This window comes from Oxyura jamaicensis, chromosome 24, assembly GCF_011077185.1.
Source record: "Oxyura jamaicensis isolate SHBP4307 breed ruddy duck chromosome 24, BPBGC_Ojam_1.0, whole genome shotgun sequence".
Taxonomy (NCBI): domain Eukaryota; kingdom Metazoa; phylum Chordata; class Aves; order Anseriformes; family Anatidae; genus Oxyura; species Oxyura jamaicensis.
Window position 1 is genome coordinate 3,261,058 of NC_048916.1, and position 5,377 is coordinate 3,266,434.

The window sequence follows — 5,377 nt, forward strand, 5'->3', positions numbered from 1 at the left end:
AAGTCATTAAGAGAAAAAAAAAAAAAAGAAATGGGAAATCCAAATATAATTTTATTCATTTTCAAATAGTGCTGCAATCACTCAGATGCACTGCAAAACACTGGCACAAAATAAATGTTAAAATAAGAGACTTACCCTCTGCTGCCAGCTGGCTGCCAACCTCGTCTGCTGACAGCAGTATCAGAAGCTGGTTGTATCTTTGCACTTGCTGATGGTCAACCCACGTGTCCAAGACAATTCTAGCTATTGTCACGGAACTGCTGTTCCCTATGAGCCTTAGGCTGCTTAATATAATATTTCTCACTCACATATTTGGTGTTTCAACTCCTCCAGCCTTCTAAGCAATAGCCCCTTTGCATTCACCTTGGTTGTATGTACTTTTTTCTTATGAAACCTTCTTCCTCTGGAACTAAATCCCCTGTTATTGTCCCCAGCCCACAGACCTCTACAGGCATTCTTGGCTTTGACTCACATTTCTGCACAACTTGCACCACACTCCCTTTCTGTTAACGCCATTTTAGCCCTCCCCTGACCTTCTAGCTCACATTTTTCCTGTGCATTTCCCTTCTAGATCCCATGCTGTCCCACATTCTTTCTTCCTTCAGGCTTTGTGTTGGGAAGGTGTGGGGGGAATGCTCAGCTTATATGGCATAGCTACTGTGCAGGATGAAAGGTGGGAAGCCCTTAAGGCAGTTAAGGTTCTAAGAGTTTTGGCACATTCAGTACCTTTGTGACAAAACCTAAAAGAACAATAAAAATGAAAGCCTGCAGGTCTATGGTGTAAGCTGTAAAGATGCAGTCTCCACAAACACAGCCTGCAAATTGGGCTGTGAAGGCAGTGAGAACACAGCAGTGTCACTCACGAGACACTTCATCGAGCCAGCAAGGCTGCCAGAATGGCTTTCCTTGTTGGCAGAGTCCAAAGGAGCATGAAAACATTAATCAGAGTCAAAATAAATCAGGCTACTTTTAAATTAAAACCCCGCCATGCTGGACTCCTGTTCATCTTTGGCAACACACAGGCTTCAGGAACATCTTAGTTCATCCAAACCATGGAATACTTTTTCTGAAGCCACTGCAGAACCATGTGCTCATGGCCCAAAGGGTGGTTGATGTCTGCACAGCGATCCTTTCCAGAAGGAAAGAGAAGCAATGCGTTACTGGCAGAGCCAATTTGCTGCGTGTCTGTAGAAGGAACTGTCATAAACACGCTGTAGCACAGTAAATCTAGCCAATTTGCACCTGTAGCTGTAGCAAAACATACCACAGTTAAAAAAAAAGCACTGTCAGCAAGCTGACACCTCTTCCCAACGTTTATCTGTCCCCTTGCTCAAAAGTTCACTGACCTTGCTCACATCCCTCCTCTTCTCTGGGGAGTTTGCACAAGCGCTGTCCAGCCTCATGGCTCACCTGCTGGGGAGGGGCTCTGCAAAAAGAAGGAATCAACAGTCAGCCCTTCCCTCATCCTGCCAGGGACAAGAGGGCAGATCGAACCTTAGAACACAACTAAATGCATGGATGCTTCTTTCCAGATCGTTCCTTCTTACCAGTTTATAAAAGGAGCAGGGCAAAGCTGGATATTCTAATAGCTATTTGTTTTCCCCATGGGCACAACACGAGGCATGCAGAGGTGATTTGCCTAAGGCAGCAGAGCAAGTCAGCAGCCACGTGAGCGTGTATCCGCGACAGCCAGATGAGAAGCCCACCTGAGTATGCCACCTCTTGCTCCAGCTGCAGCACATTTACATCCCAGCATCATTAGTTTGTTGTTTTTACACAGCAGTGAAAAAGAAAGGAAGATGTGTAGAGAAAGGGACATGACATTTGCTACCTGGGGATTCTGTATTAACCAGGCAGGGATACGGCAGTTAGCAGATGCAGATAAGCAGTCGAGGAACGAGGGGAGAAGCATTCATTAGCTGGTGATCTGTGTTTCCATGCAGCAGATTTTTTTTCCTTCTGATCAGCAAATCACACCTTTTGCAGCAGGACTAGTTGATGGCTTTAATGATAATATAAGAAGATTTTATTTCCCTTTTTCTCTTCACAATTCAAAGCTCTTAAACACAGAGAAGCAGCTTCCTTGCAATATCACTACGGAATTACCACTCTCCTCACATAAACAGCCAGAGTGGAGCAGGGGTATTTGCCTTGAACGTATTCGCACAACAGCTCAGCAAGAGAAAATAGCAGCCGCAGATGAACCCTTCAGATCGCATCACTGCCGAGGGCCTGTCAATTGCCATTTGTCCTGATCCACTGACAGTGCTCAGGAGATTAACTGATGCTCTTGGCTTCCTGGTGGAGACCTGAGATACGACTGCATCCAAACACGGAGCCACACGGCCCCTTTGGATGCTTCGAGGCCATCTGAGCTGCAGCCAAAGCTGAGGGAACGGCATTGGTCATGGGAACTGGCACGCAGGGGAAAATATTCCGCATTTCTCGTGTGAAAGGGTTTTCAGCTTTAAGCACTGGCATCCAGGGGATGTTTATAGTAGAAGATGCAAATGAAGGCACATGTCTCTAAGACAGAAAACTCTAATTAGCAGATAGTCCATCCAGGCCCAGTTAACCATTTAGATTGCCTGGCAGCACCGAGCAGGTCTTGGAAGCAGCCGCGGCGTTGTTTGATGGCAGGAGGCCTGGCCTTTCAAAGCTTAGACATAGCGAGGTTGAAAGCAAGCCAACGGGTGGGAAGAAGAAACCAAAGGTGCATACAGAATAAAAATGCATAACAGGAAAACGTAAGAGTAAAAATAAAAAGCTTTCCATGAATTAAATGATTCAGCTCAGTAACTGCAGTCCTGTTAAACTTCTCCCAGGCTCTAATCCTGTTACTCGGGAACAGGGAAGCATTGCTTTTTGATTAGTTTGGCCATCCACCGTTAGGGATTCCTAATCCGTCCCCAATTTATCACTGACCTTGCCAGGGAAAGGCAGGGTGGCACAAAGAGCGAGTGCTCTCTTCATGTAGGCATTGTTAATGAAAACCTTTCCTGAGCAGCACAGTGCTGATAGGAGAAAGCTGTCACCGAACTTTCCTTAGGAAAAGCCTCAAAGGCAAAGTGGTGGTGGGACCGTCTATAGCTCCTGAAGCATCCAACCCTTTCCATCACTCAGTAATAAGAGCATTAAAAAATCCAAGAAGTCAGGTGAGTATGGGAAACGTAACAGAGAGACAAAGACTGTTTTTTTCTCTGTATTTTGAACCTACTTTTCGAATCCCTTATAAGAGACATTGTTCTTTATTAAAGCCTAGGGGGTGATTTGCAGGTACAGAAAGGACCTAATCTCTACAGAACGACCTTGTTTTTAGAGTTACTTCTGAAGAACCCTTTTTAATTCTAAAGAATTCTTTTGGTTTCATCCTTGTGAAGTTCCACAGGCCTCTCTCAGGCCATCGGTATAGATTTGTAAGGCTGACAAACAGCATTTAGAAAAACAACAGCACAGTAGGACAGAAACAGAGCTGAGTACTGGCACCGTCAGTGTGGCTGCTTCCCTGCTGAGCAACAGTGATGCTGTTTGCTGCACTGCACGCCAGCCCCCGAGCCTCGGAGAGACCAAGAGGCAGCACTGCTGCTTTTGTATCTGTACAACTCCAGAATTTAGAGAAATTCACTGAAGGAACCTGAGGGAAGGTCTTCCTGGGTAGAGAGTACACAGACACCTGTAAAACAAAACGGCGGCTGAGCGTGGTTTGATGTTTACCATTTGCATACTGCTCACAGTGTCCGAAGTGCTTTGCAGATGTGCACAAAGACAGTGCTGCAGTCCTAAAAGACTATGGCAAATCGGGATGTAAAGGAACAAAGAAATATGTTTCCTCTTTCCTGCACGCCTGCATCAGTCTGAGGGCTTTGATTTCGCTGTCTGTCTGGACACTGGGATTTCAGAGCTGTGACTATTTACTCTGACAAATTATAAGACACCGATCAGCCTCCGAGTTTTCTTGGAGCTACAGGTAAAAAAATAATTGTTTCTACCAGAGCATCTGGAATAAACCCAAGCTCAACAAAGAAATATCATTTCTGGGAAGCCAGACTGGTTTATTTGTCTTCATATCATCCATCTTCCTTGTTGCTGTACCTCCACCCGTGTGTTTCTGCTGCTCCCTGAGCCAGTGGAATGAATAAAAATCCCAGGCTGAGCCTTTATTAGCATGTGTAATGCAAGTCAAGCTGCTTTGAATGTCCTCTTGTTGGGTATTAATGCAGCATGCCATTTGTTACCCAAGTATTTTGCTGTGGCAGACAGAAAGTGACATTTATGGGACTATCATGAGAATGAATTTCACCATCCATTAAAATGATGTACAGGTAAACACTCCATTCATTCTAAATCTATGAGCTTTGGTTCTTTCTCTGCTCTGGTAGATGGGTCCATCAATACAGCTACTATTAGCCAAACTATTTGCTGGGAAGTGAGAACTGCTGAAAAATGTTACAGGCCTGTAATTAAAGGGATTGTAGCTTGAAGGGAGAGCACAAGAATTAAAGTTATTAGTGAACTCTCCTCTTATAGATCTGCATGTGTGCAGCAGCTGGGATGCATCGGCAGAGCTGTGCTGCTGGAAAAGCCTTGCCTTGTTCAGACACAAGGAAACGCAGCTCCTGGCTCCGTCATCTACGAGCACCGCATGCAGGACCAGCAGGTCTTCAAGATAAAAAGGAGGACAACGTCTGGAAAAGCTATAAATCTGATTTATATATGACTGTGGGGTACAGCCACTAAAACAGAGAGGTCAGTGTAAACTACTGACAGAGGTTCCTCGGCTACTGGTTGGAGCTGTGGCACACTAGGGCACATTGGGGTTAATCAGTCACCGGGTCCCACCCAGGATGTGGCCACAGCTGAAGGTCAAGATCTTAAAACAACATGGGAGGAAGTTTCAGAATCCCCTGCTAGGGAGGATGTTATATAAATGTACATTTTGCTCTGAGAAATGTACAAGGTAGAGAGAAAACATGCCATAAATGTGAGCCACATCATTTGGAAAATGAAGTACACTTGTTTATCCACTGTAATTGTAGAAATTAAGGTAATAACAATTACAATTAAGTGACTCATATGTACTACTGTGCAATTAATTTAGGCTTAGAGGGAATGTTATTGTGTATTAAATAAAAGCCAAATGATGATATATCAAGTTGTCTCTGTGATTCAGCTGATGCATTGCTCATCTGGACCCAGCACCAGGCCATCTGCAGCGCAACGTGACGTTGGAGGAAGCCGTAGGTATGGAAGAGGCCACGCTCCCTGCCACAGAACATTAAGCCACGTCTCTGGCGACCTTCAATGCTTTTTGTAAAGTGAAGTTGTTCACCCACCTTTCTTAGGCAAATGCCAGACTAGAAGAGTTGTATTTGATCTG

At 44.9% G+C, this 5,377-nt stretch overlaps 1 long non-coding RNA gene across 1 annotated transcript; it reads right to left on the reverse strand.

Moving 5' to 3' along the window:
- Positions 1-954: 954 nt before the first annotated feature.
- On the reverse strand, positions 955-1,659 carry LOC118178061. Its single transcript, XR_004756042.1, has 2 exons — positions 1,347-1,659; positions 955-1,242 (listed from the first exon to the last, which is right to left on the reverse strand). It is a non-coding gene; the product is annotated as an uncharacterized LOC118178061 (long non-coding RNA).
- Between the last annotated feature and the right edge of the window lie 3,718 nt (positions 1,660-5,377).